Raw genomic sequence first — 16,671 nt, forward strand, 5'->3', positions numbered from 1 at the left:
CAATGCGACTGTCACCTGGGATGGCGACATCAATGATGCAAACCTTTTTCTTTTCCACGACTGTGATGTCTGGTGTGTTGTGTTCCAGAACTTTGTCAGTCTGGATTCGGAAGTCCCACAGTATCTTTGCGTGCTCATTTTCCAAGACTTTTGCAGGTTTGTGATCCCACCAGTTCTTTGCTGCTGGCAGAAAAATATTATTATTATTATTATTATTATTATTATTATTATTATTATTATTATTATTATTATTATTATTGATGCAGCCATGAGCAAGCACATCAACAGAATAAAAAGTCCTGGATTCCGGAGCAGAGATGTCAATTCCCAGCAGAGGTCACTGTTGTTGCCTTTGCCGCAGATTGTGCCGGTTCCTCAACAGCTGGCAAAGAGGCAAAGAAAGCCCTGCATCACTGGCCAAGCCTTCCATAATGACAACCTGGCCACTTCCAGCCCCTTTCATCTTTGGATCTCCAAGCGGGTTGCAAGCGCTCATTACCTCCTGGAACGCCTGGCGTGAGGCAGGTGCTAAGTGCCTCTAATTGTATTGTGCGCAGAGGGAAACTGAGGCACAGAGCAGGCAAATGACTTGCCTCTGGTCACGGAGGAAGCCCTGAGTAGAGCTGGCTGACCAGCCCCTTTTGGCTTCTACCAGGCCAATAAATGCCAACATGATGCACCCCAGCAAAGCCATCCTCTCGTATTGTATCTAGCATGACCTCGGATGGCTCATTGTCTATCTAGAGCAGGGGTCCCCAAACTAAAGCCCGTGGGCTGGAGGTGACCCTCCAAGATCATTTACCTGGCCCCTGTCCTAAACTCTAGAAGTAGGGTTGACCTAAGTCTACCTGGTCTTTGGAGGTCTCTTTACTTATCTATGGTCTTATGAGATCATCTAGATGGTCTTTGAAGGTCTCTTTGCTTAGCTACGGCCTTATGAGACCATCTAGATGGCTTTTGGAGGTCTCATTGCTTATCTATGGTCTTATGAGATTGTCTAGATGGTTTTTGAAGGTCTCTTTGCTTAGCTACGGCCTTATGAGACCATCTAGATGGCTTTTGGAGGTCACTTTCTTTACCTATGGTCTTATGAGACCATCTAGATGGTCTTTGGAGATCTCTTTGCTTACTTATGGTCTTATGAGATCATCTAGATGGTATTTGAAGGTCTCTTTGCTTAGCTACGACCTTATGAGACCATCTAGATGGCTTTTGGAGGTCACTTTCCTTACTTATGATCCTATGAGACTGTCTAAATGGCCTTTGAGGGTCCCTTTCCTTGCCTATGAATTTATGAGATGGTCTAGATGGCCTCTGGGGTCCCCTTTCCTTACCTATGGTCTTATGAAATCATCTAGATGGTCTTTGAGGGCCCCTTTCCTTATCTATGGGCTTCTGGTGGCCTGATGAGATCATCTAGATGGCCTTTGAGGGTCCCTTTCCTTACCTATGGTCTTATGAGACCGTCTGAGGCTGGAAAAGTTAATTGTGGACCATCCTCACTGGGTGTCATGTACCAAATGACTTGCCTCTGGTCACGGAGGAAGCCTTGAGTAGAGCCAGCTGACCAGCCCTTTTGGCTTCTACCAGGCCAATAAATGCACCCAACATGCCAACATGATGCGCCCAGCAAAGCCATCCTCTCGTATTGTATCTAGCATGACCTCAGCCTCAGCTCATTGTCTATCTAGAGGTTGGAAAAGTTATTTTTGGACCGTCCGCACTGGGCGTCATGTTCCAAACAAGAGCTTTGGCAACCACCCCTCCCGCCCTCCAGCTTTATCTCTCCCAAAGGAGACTCAAAGTGGCTAATAATAATAATAATAATAATAATAATAATAATAATAATAATAATCTTTATTTGTATTCTGCCCTATCTATCTCCCCGAGCGGATTCCAACATACAATGGCAAACATTCAACAAACAATACTGACATAAAATCCCAGAGAAACCCCGCATATAAAAATAACATTAAAACATGACCAACTTAAAATACCAGCACAATTTGAGGGTGATTGACAGAGGATGATGGGATTTGTAGTACACCCACATCTGGAGAGCAGGTTGAATCCCACTGATGATGGATCTGAACCAAACTTGACTAGTAACTCTTTTTTTTTTACTAGTAACTCACAAGCAACCAGAAACTATCTTTTTGTGGCACCTATCCATCCTTATGGGTGCCGGTTAACTGAGAGTCCATTACATATTTATAATTTTTCTCTGCATCATTAAAAGAGGAAAAAAATCACTGTGAGGTTTCCCTTTGTGTGTATATATGTATTTCAGGAGATGCTAGATAGATAGATAGATAGATAGATGATAGATAGATAGATAGATAGATAGATAGATAGATAGGGATGATAGATAGAGATGATAGATAGGTAGGTAGATAGATAGATAGATAGATAGATAGATAGATAGATAGATAGAGATGGTAGATGGATGGATGGATGGATAAATGGATGAATAAATGGATGGATGGATGGATAAATGGATGGATGGATAGATAGGTGGATAGATAGATAGATAGATAGATAGATAGATAGATAGATAGATAGATAGATAGATAGATAGAGATGGTAGATGGATGGATGGATGGATGGATGGATGGATAAATGGATGAATAAATGGATGGATGGATGGATAAATGGATGGATGGATAGATAGGTGGATAGATAGATAGATAGATAGATAGATAGATAGATAGATAGATAGATAGATAGATAGATAGATAGATAGATAGAGATGGTAGATGAATGGATGGATAAATGGATGAATAAATGGATGGATGGATGGATGGATAAATGGATGGATAAATGGATGGGTAAATGGATGGATAGATGGATGGATGGATGGATGGATGGATGGATGGATGGATGGATGGATGGATAAATGGATGGATAGATAGATAGATAGATAGATAGATAGATAGATAGATAGATAGATAGATAGATAGATAGATAGATAGATAGAGATGGTAGATGGATGGATGGATAAATGGATGAATAAATGGATAGATGGATAAATGGTTGAATAAATGGATGGATAGATAGATGGATGGATGGATAAATGGATGGATAGATGGATGGATGGATGGATGGATATAGATAGATAGATAGATAGATAGATAGATAGATAGATAGATAGATAGATAGATAGATAGATAGATAGAGATGGTAGATGGATGGATGGATAAATGAATGAATAAATGGATGGATGGATAAATAGATGGATGGATGGATGGATGGATGGATAGATAGATGATACAGCCAACACTTCGAAAGGCTTTTTGTAGGAAAGTCATTGTTCTTTACCCACCAACGTGGGTAAGCTTTGATAGCAAAGACCCAAAATTGAGGGAAAGAAATACAAAATACACACGTTATTATTGAATCTCCCCTTGGAAGGGAAGTGTTGACGTCACTGGGCAGAACTGCCAATTACCTGCCCCGAGAGCGTGAAATACAGTAGGCTTTACATTCACAATGAATAAAACAAGTAATTCCAGATGTTCTGGTACGCGACTTCCTGCAACATGGAAAGCAGATGAATGCCTTTTGCTGGAGCCAAAGACCAGAAAAGTTAGCCTTTTGCTCGGCCTGAACTGACCACACTCGTCGGAGGATTTGGAGATTGATAATCCTTCAAAGGAACTCTCCAACGTTATTGTTATTATTATTATTATTATTATTATTATTATTATTATTATTATTATTATTATTATTTATCATCAGCATAAAGGGACTCAGGGCAGCTTACAAGTTATATGTACGTACAATAAATTATATTATTAGCATAGCACAATATAAACGTTATATATTACTATATTGTACTATACCACTACATTGCAATATTATTAGCAATATTACATGTAATCTATAATATACAATTATAATAGTGTATTATTATTATATTTTATTACATTACAATATTATCATCAATATTATATGTATATACAATTTATTGTATTATTTGTATAGCATTATATCATTACATTATTATATTATTATTAGTCCAGTGTTCCCTCACAACCTCGCAGTTCGCTTTTTGCGGACTCGCTGTTTCACGGTTTTTTAATAAACACTAAAATAATATTATAAATCATTAAAAAATTATGATTTACAGTGGTGGTGGTCTCAGTCGGGTGCAGGCGGTGGGGCGGTGCCCAAATGGCAATGGGAGGAGAAGGAGACGGCCCCAGTTCCCCATGGCGGTGGTCTTAGTCGGGTGCGGGCAGCGTGGCGGAGCCCAAACGGCAGTGGGAGGAGAAGAAGGCAGTGCTATGTTCCCCATGGCGGTAGTCTCAGTCAAGTGCGGTGGCAGGGCAGAGCCCAAGCGGCAGTGGGAGGAGAAGGAGGCGATGCTATGTTCCCCATGGTGGTGGTCTCAGTCAAGTGCGGGAGGCAGGGCGGAGCCCAAATGGCAGTGGGAGGAGAAGGAGGCGGCGCTATGTTCCCCATGGCGGTGGTCTCAGTCAAGTGCGGGAGGCAGGGCGGAGCTCAAATGGCAGTGGGAGGAGAGGGAGGCGGTGCTATGTTCCCCATGGCGGTGGTCTCAGTCGGGTGTGGGCGGCAGGGCGGAGCCCAAATGGCAGTGGGAGGAGAAGCAGGCTGCACTATGTTCCCCATGGCGGTGGTCTCAGTCAAGTGCGGGTGGCGGGGCGGAGCTCAAATGGCAGTGGGAGAAGAAGGAGGGTAAAAGAATTGGTTGGGCTGTCTTATTATCTGTAGTAGTAACGGTGAGACCGCAGACCATATTTTAGTTCTTGCGGACCACTGGTGGTCCGTGGACCACAGGTTGGGAACCACTGTTCTATAGTGTAGATACCCCCTAAGATTTCATGTGGCCGTTTAGAAGCGGGGTTGTGTTCTGCCCGTTCCATGGCCTTTGTTTTTTATTCTTACGGCCATCCCATCTGTGTATATTTTTTCTGAGATAGGAGTCAAGTGTCTTCAGGCGGATGGCGATGATGAAAAGGCGGGCAGGAATTACCTAAATGAAAGAGTCGTGCGTGCCTTTGTACTTTGGAATGCTTGGCTTTTTAGCATACCAAACAATGAGTCAGAAGATGGGAAGATAGATATCAGAAAATCTAATCCCACGGGCCTCTTCAGTTCCTTTAAAGCCGTGAAGGCTGGCGTAATTAGTTTGCATTAACAAACAAGATTCTCTGGTCTGCTCGGGATAATAGCTGCGCTTTTTTGATCGTTCCAAGAATAAGCCTTGGGTAGGTCACCTTCGTCCTTCATGCTTTCCCACAACTGAGAATAGGGCAGAAGTGTATATAATTATGCAAAGTGCAGAGAAAGTGCATGATGGCCCATTTTATTGTTTTTATTGTTATTGTATTGCTCCTGCACAATGTCGACTTTACTGTGTTTTACTTATTGGAATATGTTGTTTTATCTGTTGCATTTTGTTTTATTGCTTTGGGGCTCCCCATGGAGAGATGGAGGCGGGATAGAAAAATAAAGTTTATTATTATTATTATTATTGACACAACGACGTTGTATGACACAGCAAACAAGATAGATATGCTGGATTTCGTTTCACAAAATCACAAGTCGAACACTTCCCAAGTGTCTAGGACTGTGTGATGTATTTTCGGATGATGCGTGCAGATCCCAGCAGGGTGGCCTTTTGCAGTTGGCAGATCGTAATTTTGTCAATGTCTATTGTTTCCAAATGCCGGCTGAGATCTTTTGGCACGGCACCCAGTGTGCCCATCACCACCGGGACCACCTGCACTGGTTTCTGCCAGAGTCTTTGAAGTTCAATCTTGAGGTCCTGATAGCGGCTGAGTTTTTCCTGTTGTTTTTCTTCAATGCGACTGTCACCTGGGATGGCAACATCAATGATCCAAACCTTGTTCTTTTCCACAACTGTGATGTCTGGTGTGTTGTGTTCCAGAACTTTGTCAGTCTGGATTCGGAAGTCCCACAGTATCTTTGCGTGTTCATTTTCCACAACCTTTGCAGGTTTGTGATCCCACCAGTTCTTAACTGCAGGGAGGTGATACTTGAGGCATAAGTTCCAATGAATCATTTGGGCCACATAGTTGTGCCTCTGTTTGTAGTCTGTCTGTGCAATTTTCTTACAGCAGGCCTTGATTGCCTTTGTTCTGATGGCTTGCTCCTGGGCTGCAAGGATCAGGCCTTCTGTCTCCTTCTTCAGGGTCCCATTCGTGAGCCACAGCCAGGTCTTCTCTTTATCAGCTTTTCCTTCAATTTTGTCAAGGAATTATTATTATTATTATTATTATTATTAAGAGATGTCCCCCCTCCCCTAGTTCAGACTATAGGGTGCATCTACTTTGCAGAATTAATGCAATTTAGTTCCACTTTAACTGCCTTTGCTCAATCACAGGCAAAACTGGGGGTTGTAGTTCTACAAAGCCCGGCACTCAATAGTATTGAACCAGTTAAACTGGGGTCAAACTGTATTCATTCAAGGCCTGGGCAAACTTCGGCCCTCCAGATGTTTTGGACTTCAACTCCCACAATACCGGCCACAGAATATTTTCATTCCAGAGAGAGTCAGGTAATGACAAACTTCATTCACTAAGTGTGATATCAAAGATCAGAAGAGATGAGCCCGCCGTGAATTCCCCCGAAGGCAGTGGTGTTCTCAAGCAGGCACAACATCTGCGTGAAAAGGCCACCGCTTGTAGGGACATGCAAGATTGGAAGCAGGGAACTTGCAGAGATGGGGGTGATTTCTTTCCAGTTAAACCCCCAGCACAGAATGTTCTCCAGAAAAAAACACAATGCTTCTGCTAGTCTATGTCATTCAAACATAGCACAGGTATCTCCAACATGGCAATTTCCAACTATATTGAGACACAAACCAACCCGTCCCAAAGTGCAATCAAATTGAGAAATTGAGATTAACTCCACCCGGAACTATTATAAAAGTTCTGAACCTCAACCTTCCTTGATGACTTTCCCCAGGGTCTCCTTTTCTGAAGGTACAAAGAAAAGAAGAAGGAGCTTCGGCTACTGGAAACATGGGGACAACTTGCACGAAAGAAGGTGTGTGCAATGCACAGCTGACATTTATTCTACAGTGTGATGGCATGCCCGAGCCTTTGGGAAAAACTATCGTGTCTGGCTTTACTTGAGGGCTATCTGTATACCTTCTGTTAAGATCACGACCCTTAACACACAGAGGCACTTTAGGCAAGGTAAAAAGATAACCAAAGTCAGTTTACTGAAAATAAGATGAATAAAGGGTTAATTCCACCCAGGACTATTATAAAATAGCTTAGAACAATACGTTACAAAAGGAGATTTTGCTGGTTGCAGTCATCTCTCTAGAGTCCTTGAAAGTTTTCTGCCTCTGAATAAAGGGTTAACTCCACCCGGGTCTATTATAAAATAGCTCAAAACAATACATTGCAAAAAGAGATTTTGCTAATTGCAGTCATCTCTCTGGAGTCCTCCTTCAAAGTCTTCTGCCTCGGAATAAAGGGTTAACTCCACCTGGGACTATTATAAAATAGCTTAGAACAATACATTACAAAAGGAGATTTTGCTGGTTGCAGTCATTTCTCTAGAGTCCTTGAAAGTCTTCTGCCTCTGAATAAAGGGTTAACTCCACCCGGGACTATTATAAAATAGCTCAAAACAATACATTGCAAAAAGAGATTTTGCTAATTGCAGTCATCTCTCTGGAGTCCTCCTTCAAAGTCTTCTGCCTCGGAATAAAGGGTTAACTCCACCTGGGACTATTATAAAATAGCTTAGAACAATACATTACAAAAGGAGATTTTGCTGGTTGCAGTCATCTCTCTAGAGTCCTTGAAAGTCTTCTGCCTATGATGCAAATCAATGGTTTACAAGCTGGTGCTTATAAGCTGTCTCAGTCTTTTACTTTGTGAAGCTTAAACTGACCAAAAGCTTCTGTTGTCTCTGGGACTGGTGGTATTTGAATACTTCTGAATGCAGGTGCTAAGGATGCCTGTTTTGGATTGCTTGAGCCTAGGGTTGACCAAGTCTCTAGTCATTGTAGCTCTGCTGGAGAAAGAAGATGAGTCTAGAAAGAGAGCTCTGAACAGGCAAATGGAATAGACTCTGAACTCTAGTGGGTTATGCTCCACCCAAAACTAATACAAAGGGAGGTATCTACACTATTGGGAAAACCTAAACGAGGCGAAATAAAGCAAAGGAGAGGAAAAGGCAGAGCCAAGACTTCACACAAGGAGACTTGCTTAGCCAAGCTTTCTCGCTGGATAGAGGCCTTAATTCATTTCATCAAAGCATGCAAGCTCTTTATATAATTAAGGACAGGGGACAATGACACCCAGCAATCCAGGCATGCAGCAATAAAGCCCATGCGTGTGCAGCACAAAGGGAAACACGTCCCAGACTTTGCAGAGCGCACAGTCGTAAAGCCCCAGTATTTATTTATTTATTTATTTACAGTATTTATATCCCGCCCTTCTTTCTCACCCCGAAGGGGACACAGGGCGGATTACAATGAACACATATATGGCAAACATTCAATGCCAACAGACAAACAACATTCAGTTTTAGACAGACACAGAGGCATTTTTTAACATCTTTCCAGCTTCACGATTCCGGCCACAGGGGGAGCTGTTGCTTCACCGTCCATTGGTGGCTGTTCTTCCTCTTCTTTTCCTCGTGAGCAGTTTTATGGTGTTGTAGATTAGTTAAATTAGCCTCCCGCATAAAGCGTACCTAAATTTTCCCTACTTGACAGATGCAACTGTCTTTCGGGGCTGCTAGGTCAACAGCAAGCCGGGGCTATTTTTTTTTTTTTTTATGGTCGGAGGCTTAACCTGACCCGGGCTTCGAACTCATGACCTCTCGGTCAGTAGTGTTTTATAGCAGCTGGTTACTAGCCAGCTGCGCCACAGCCCGGCCCCATGCTTTGCTATTTCACCTGGTTGGAGCTCTCGGTGGTACAGCGTGTTAAACCGCTGAGCTGCTGAACTTGCTGACTGAAACATTGGCAGTTCGAATTCGGTGGAGCAGGGTGAGCTCCCACTGTTAGCCCCAGCTTTGGCAGTTCGATATACCTTTATTGGTTAAGCTCTTTGCACCAATGCAATAGTAAGGTTTTAGAAATGGGTGAGCATGCAAACAATCATCTGAAACCAACCACAGGCCAAAAACAAAACAAAAAAACACTTTTCTTTGGTTATTGCCTGATCTTCAACCCTAATGTGGTTTCTAGAGGGAGGTGGAATAGTCTGTTTCGGTTTTGTCCAATTCCAGCTAAGCAAAAAATCAACAGATAATGAGAAAACGGATTCCTCTAACCTTAATATAGAGCTCACTCTTTGCCTGTTCTCGCCTTTTCAGGTTTCAGGCAAGCCGTACTTTGCATAGGCTTACTGGCAAGCTTGACCCCAAAAGCATTTTCTCACAGACAAGTATCCATTTCTGGCTATTTTACTTTCTGAGGCCCCTTCTACATTACCATTCAGGGATGCGATGGCACGCCCAAGCCTTTGGGAAAACTATAGTGTCTGGCTTTACTCAGGGGCTATCTGTATACCTTCGATTGAGATCAAGACCCTTAACATACAGAGACACTTTAGGCAAGGTGAAAAGATGACCCAAATGAGTTTACTGAAAGCAAAATGAATACTGAAAGATAGCTTAAAACAATACATTACAAAGGGAGATTTTGCTGATTGCAGGCATCTCTCTGGAGTCTTTGAAAGTCCTCTGTCTCTGGTGTGAAGCAATGGCTCGCAAGCTGGAGCCCAAGGACTGTCTCAGGCCTCTTTCTTTGTGAAGCCTAAGCTAGTCAAAGGCTTCTGTTGTCTCTGGGATTGGTGGTACCGTGTTTCCCTGAAAATAAGACAGTGTGGTTAGCAGCCAGCTGCAATAAATCACTCTGACCAAGAGGTCATGAGTTTGAGGCCAGCCCGTGTCGGGGTGAGCACCCCACAATTAAAAAATATATATAGCCCCTGCTCGTTGCTGACCTATGCAACCAGAAAGATAGTTGCATCTATCAAGTAGGAAATTTAGGTACTACTTATACGTGGGAAGGCTAATTTACGACACCATAAAATCATCCAGACGCCGTTGGAATGAGGAAGTGCTGTCGCAGTGGATGATAAAGCAGCTGCTCCCCCTGTGGCCGGAATCAAGCATATCCTCAGGAAGTTGGAAGGTGGAGAAGGTTTAAATTGCCTCTGTGTCTGTCTCTGTCTCTGTTCTATGTTTATATGGCATTGAATGTTTGCCCTATATGTGTATAATTTTTATATATGCGTTTTATTGTAAGCCGCCCTGAGTCCCCTGTTGGGTGAGAAGGGTGGGATATAAATATTGTAATAAATAAATAAATAAATAAATAATGTGATCCGCCCTGAGTCCCCTTTGGGGTGAGAAAGAAGGGCGGAATATAAATACTGCAAATAAATAAATAAATAAATATTATTATTATTATTTTGCTCCCAAAGGCACACTGGGTCTTATTTTCAGGGGATGTCTTATTTTACAGCCTGTTAGGCTGTAAAGAATGGTGGGACTTGAAGTCCAAAACACCTGGAGGGATGAAGTTTGCCCATGCCTGGTGTAGTTACACCCCGAGTTCAAGCTCCTTCTACACTCAACTCTGTTTGTAGTATGCTAAGGATCAAGGAGGAAAGCAGCAGAAGAAACACAACCGAGGATTAAGCAGGACTGGAGCTGCGAGATCGGGACCATTGGAGGGCCGGGGTTCCTCCTGGGACGGATAGATAAGGGTGAAACAAGGCGGCATGATGGGTTTCCAAGTAGTCTCCACATAACTAGAGTAAACAGCAAACCACAATGTATTCAGAGCATTCCACTGGAAGCCAAGCTATCATTATGGCAATAAGGGAAGCTGGGGGAAAAAAGACACTTCCTGGACGGTGGATGAGTGTTTACATCCGAGGGACAAATGAGCACGGTTCCGCCACGTTCCCTTCCCTTCCAAACGCCTCACTACCAAGACTTGCCCACACAAGTTTTTCCACGGAATTAGCAAGCCTCTGCACACTCCGCTCACACCCTTTAAATAATAGATTAGCCACACGGTCCCTTCACTACTCCGGCCTCTTCCTATTTAAAGGCTTAGTATGTCCTGCGTTGCTCACACAGAAGGCAAAGGCAGTTCCTGGACAGAACTCTCGAGTGGCCATTTCCACAATCATGTTTCTTTTCTGCATCTGTGTCCACATTGCAGAATTATAGCAGTTTGACACCCCATGGATTAACACTGAAATTCTGAGTTGTTACAAAAGTACTAGCAACCTAGCAATTTGAAAACATGCAAATGTGAGTAGATCAATAGGTACCGCTTCTGCGGGAAGGTAACGCCGCTCCATGCAGTCATGCCAGCCACGTCGGAGCTTCCGATGGCACAGCGTGTTAAACCGCTGAGCTGCTGAAATTGCTGACCAAAACATTGGGAGTTCAAATCCAGGGAGTGAAATCCAGCATATCTATCTTGTTTGCTGTGTCATACAATAATAATAATAATAATAACAACAACAACAACAACAGGGAACCCTGGTGGCGCAGTGTGTCAAAGTGCAGAGCTGCTGAACTTGCAGACCAAAAGTTCACAGGTTCGAATTCGGGGAGCAGAGTAAGCACCCGCTGTTAGCCCCAGCTTCTGCCAGCCTAGTAGTTTGAAAACATGCAAATGTGAGTAGATCAATAGGTACCGCTTCTGCGGGAAGGTAACGCCGCTCCATGCAGTCATGCCAGCCACGTCGGAGCTTCCGATGGCACAGCGTGTTAAACCGCTGAGCTATTGAACTTGCTGACCAAAACATTGGGAGTTCAAATCCAGGGAGCGAAATCCAGCATATCTATCTTGTTTGCTGTGTCATACAATAATAATAATAATAACAACAACAACAACAACAACAACAACAACAGGGAACCCTGGTGGCGCAGTGTGTCAAAGTGCAGAGCTGCTGAACTTGCAGACCAAAAGTTCACAGGTTCGAATTCGGGGAGCAGAGTGAGCCCCAGCTTCTGCCAACCTAGCAGTTCGAAAACATGCAAATGTGAGTAGATCAATAGGTACCGCTCCAGCGGGAAGGCAACAGCATTTCATGCAGTCATGCTTATGGCCACATGACCTTGGAGGTGTCTACGGACAATGCCAGCTCTTCAGACACGACTGGACTTAATATCAGGGGAAAACCTTTACCTTTACCCTAATAATAATAATAACAACAAATTTATTTTTGTACACTTCCTCCATCTCCCCGCAGGGACTCAGGGTGGCTCACATGGGGCCAAGCCCACATTTCCACAATAAAACAAGATAAAATACATTCACAATAAAAACAAACATAATTTGCATTTAACATGGCACAGATTAAACCAACATTTTGAACAACAATATAATGGTAGGTAAAAACCACCAAATAAAAACAATACAAGAGGTTAAAATAGTATTGCATTGTATGCAACAAACACTTGCAATGTATGTATATTTGAATGAATGAAAATAAATAAACATTATATATATTAAAAAAATAGTAAAAGGCTGGGCAGTGGCGCAAGGAGTGGATTTTGTCTTTAAAGTGTATAGAAATGAGAGGCTTGTGAAGAAGGGGCCGAAGAAAGTCACATTCATTTCAAGAGCCCTTCTTCAAATGGTAACACAGGATCGAAACCTCCTCCAACTGTAAGTTTTGAGCAACAGGAGGCCTCCAAAACACCATCACGGAAACCTGAGTCTGGGTTTTGCAGCACAAACTATGAGTAGAGTTGAAAGGTGTTGCTATAAAACTTAGTCACTTTGCTTGCTTGGTATGTGCAGAGACCGGAGAGCATACGGCATGGAGACCCTTAAGAATAGAAACCAAGACTCCGGGACACTGTTTTTCACATCATGGTTTCGTTGTCGTGCAGGTGTTTCTCGGTATTGAGTGACTGCATTTAGCTCCAGCAGTCAGAACAACCCCTTTATGGCCATATTTATGGCCTCTGGACTTTCCTAGGTAAAGGTTTTCCCCTGACATTAAGTCCAGCCGTGCCCAACTCTGGGGGTTGGTGCCCATTTCTAAGCTGAAGAGCCAGCGTTGTCTGTAGACACCTCCAAGGTCATGTGGCTGGCATGCCTGCATGGAGTGCCATTACCTTCCCACCGGAGAAGTACCTATTGATCTACTCACATTTGCATGTCCATAGACACCTCCAAGGTCATGTGGCCATTGGCATGACTGCATGGAGCGCTGTTACCTTCCCGCCGGAGCGGTACCTATTGATCTACTCACATTCCCATGTCCATAGACACCTCCAAGGTCATGTGGCCATAGGCATGACTGCATGGAGAGCTGTTACCTTCCCGCCGGAGCGGTACCCATTGATCTACTCACATTCCCATGTCCATAGACACCTCCAAGGTCATGTGGCCATTGGCATGACTGCATGGAGAGCTGTTACCTTCCCGCCGGAGCAGTACCTATTGATCTACTCACATTCCCATGTCCATAGACACCTCCAAGGTCATGTGGCCACTGGCATGACTGCATGGAGCACTGTTACCTTCCCGCCGGAGCAGTACCTATTGATCTACTCATATTAGCATGTCCATAGACACCTCCAAGGTCATGTGGCCACTGGCATGCCTGCATGGAGTGCCATTACCTTCCCGCCGGAGCAGTACCTATTGATCTACTCACATTTGCATGTCCATAGACACCTCCAAGGTCATGTGGCCACTGGCATGACTGCATGGAGCATTGTTACCTTCCTGCCGGAGCAGTACCTATTAATCTACTCACATTTGCATGTCTGTAGACACTTCCAAGGTGATGTGGCCATTGGCATGACTGCATGGAGCATTGTTACCTTCCCGCCGGAGCAGTACCTATTGATCTACTCACATTTGCATGTCTGTAGACACTTCCAAGGTGATGTGGCCATTGGCATGACTGCATGGAGCATTGTTACCTTCCCGCCGGAGCAGTACCTATTGATCTACTCACATTTGCATGTCTGTAGACACTTCCAAGGTGATGTGGCCATTGGCATGACTGCATGGAGCACTGTTACCTTCCCGTCGGAGCAGTACCTATTGATCTACTCACATTTGCATGTCTGTAGACACTTCCAAGGTGATGTGGCCATTGGCATGACTGCATGGAGCACTGTTACCTTCCCGCCGGAGCAGTACCTATTGATCTACTCACATTTGCATGTCTGTAGACACCTCCAAGGTCATGTGGCCACTGGCATGACTGCATGAAGCACTGTTACCTTCCCGCCGGAGCAGTACCTATTGATCTACTCACATTTGCATGTCCATAGACACCTCCAAGATCATGTGGCCACTGGCATGACTGCATGGAGTGCCGTTACCTTCCTGCCAGAGCAGTACCTATTGATCTACTCACATTTCATGTTTTCGAACTGCTAGTGTAGTACAATTTATCTCCAAGGATCCTGGCTCAGGAGGCTTGCAGACAGTAAAACCCAGTAAAAGTTTATTTTCATCATAGCTATGAGAAGGCAAACAGCCCTACACACACAAAAGGTCTGCACTTGCAAATGGCCACTGCGAAGCGTGCCGCAGTAAACAAAGAATATATATCTTGGCTTATCTAAACTTGACCAATTACTGAGGGTCTTCCTCACCTCCACACCTCTTTGGCACAGATTGGTGTCTGCGATCTCACTTGTTTACTCCAAACTAGCTTCTGTCCTTGGAACTTTCTAGAGAAAGGTACCAGCTCAAAGAGAAAGAGAAGAGCACAGGTCCTTTGTTACTTTGGCTCATACAAAGAGCTTAAATTGTCTATATAAAAGCTAATATGATATATGCAGAGGCAAAGATCCCAAATTGATCTCCAACGAATTTGCAGCAATTTATTCTGTTATTTTGAGTTTACAACTTTTATAATGTGCACTTTACCTAGTCTATTATCATAACCTTGCTGTTTTTAATTCCATGTTTTATTGAGTGTGTTTTTTATTTCTATAGGTTAATGTTTCAAATTTTATAATTTGTGTATGTTTTTTGTTTATTGATGTATTGTATATTGTTATTGTTTTTATCTGGTATTATCTGTAACAGCTGAGTGAGAATTCAAACCTAAAGAAAGAATTATAGTTTTGGACAGCAGTGCATCAGCATGAGCTAATGCGCACTTTCAGGCACCAGGTAATTGGATGTCTTTACACATTGAATCCATCCTCAGAATGAAAGTGAGGAAACATTCAAACATAACTCATGGGAAGAACACCCTGGATAAGTTCACATTTCAGTGCACAATTGAAAATTCAGACTGTCTCAAAGGAGACCAAACCCCATAATCCCCGTCTAGCACTTTTCTCTTTGGCAGGCCGTTCACCCTACAGAATTATACTGCAATTATTCCACTTTAACTGCCGGTTTCATCCTATGAGATCCTGGGATTTGCAGTTTAGGAGAAGCCTACTCATGATTCTCAGCTGGAGTGACCCAGCACTTGACCAAACTTCAATCCAAAAGGCCTTAAACTAGAACCGTGGTTGTTAAAGTGGAACAGTGGTGCTGTCATTGGGAGCACATACGGGGTCCTTGATTTTTGGGGCTGCATTTTGGAGTGATCAAAACCTGGGCAGGTGGGTAAACAACTTCTGGAGATGACAGAACTGAAGTGGTGGGGACAACCTACGGATGGAAAGATCTGCCAGTCTCTATTAGTGCAACTGTAGGTATTTTTTAGTAAAATGCAGAAGATAGCACCACTCATTTGTTGATACTCCTACCTTTCCACCAAGGAGTTGAAGGCAGTTATGCAGCATTGTCTCTCTTCATGTTGCTCGCACCGCGACCCTATTAAGTCGGTTAGGCAGACAGGAAAGAAACAAGAGACGGGCTCCAGGACATAGAGTAAGTTCTGTGCATGGCTGAGTGAAGGTATGAATGTCATTGCCTCTAAGGGCCCTTCCACTCAGCCATATAACTCAGAAAATCCCACAATATCTCTGGGGGTTGGTGCTCATCTCCATTTCTAAGCCGAAGAGCCGGCGTTGTCCGTAGACACCGCCAAGATCATGTGGCCACTGGCATGAGTACATGGAGCGCCATTACCTTCCTGCCGGAGCGGTACCTATTGATCTACTCACATTTGCAGGTTTTCGAACTGCTAGGTTGGCAGGAGCTTTTGGTCCGCAAGTTCAGCAGCTCAGTGCTTTAACACACTGTGCCACCACCAGGGGCCTTTTTATATTATATTATTAAATTTTATATATATATATATATATATATATATATATATATATATATATAATTAGCATAGCACAATACTGGCACATAGCACAATTATATATATATAATATATAATTAGAATTATATAGTATTATTAATATTATATTGTATTACAAAATAATATTAGTATTATTTGCATATACAATATATTATAATATTATATATTATTGTAAATTATATTGTATATATGTATAATATGGTAATTATGCCATGGGATAATATACAAATATATTATTATATATTATATTATTATTATTATTATTATTATTATATAGTAATATATTATATAAATTTATAAAAAATTATACACACACACACACACACACATATATATAATTAACCCCATTGGGACCCAAGTTATATAAATGTATGCGTGTGTCTCTCTCTTTACATACATGTGTTTATATATCTCCTCAAATATATTACAGTATATGCATTATAAA

General features: G+C 42.8%; 1 long non-coding RNA gene across 1 annotated transcript; it reads right to left on the reverse strand.

The window, feature by feature from the left end:
* Positions 1-9,575: 9,575 nt before the first annotated feature.
* LOC134293819 (uncharacterized) lies at positions 9,576-16,134 on the reverse strand. The gene is made up of 2 exons (XR_010000779.1): positions 11,307-16,134; positions 9,576-9,825 (listed from the first exon to the last, which is right to left on the reverse strand). It is a non-coding gene; the product is annotated as an uncharacterized LOC134293819 (long non-coding RNA).
* Between the last annotated feature and the right edge of the window lie 537 nt (positions 16,135-16,671).

Source organism: Anolis carolinensis, unplaced genomic scaffold (genome assembly GCF_035594765.1).
Source record: "Anolis carolinensis isolate JA03-04 unplaced genomic scaffold, rAnoCar3.1.pri scaffold_10, whole genome shotgun sequence".
Classification (NCBI taxonomy): Eukaryota; Metazoa; Chordata; class Lepidosauria; order Squamata; family Dactyloidae; genus Anolis; species Anolis carolinensis.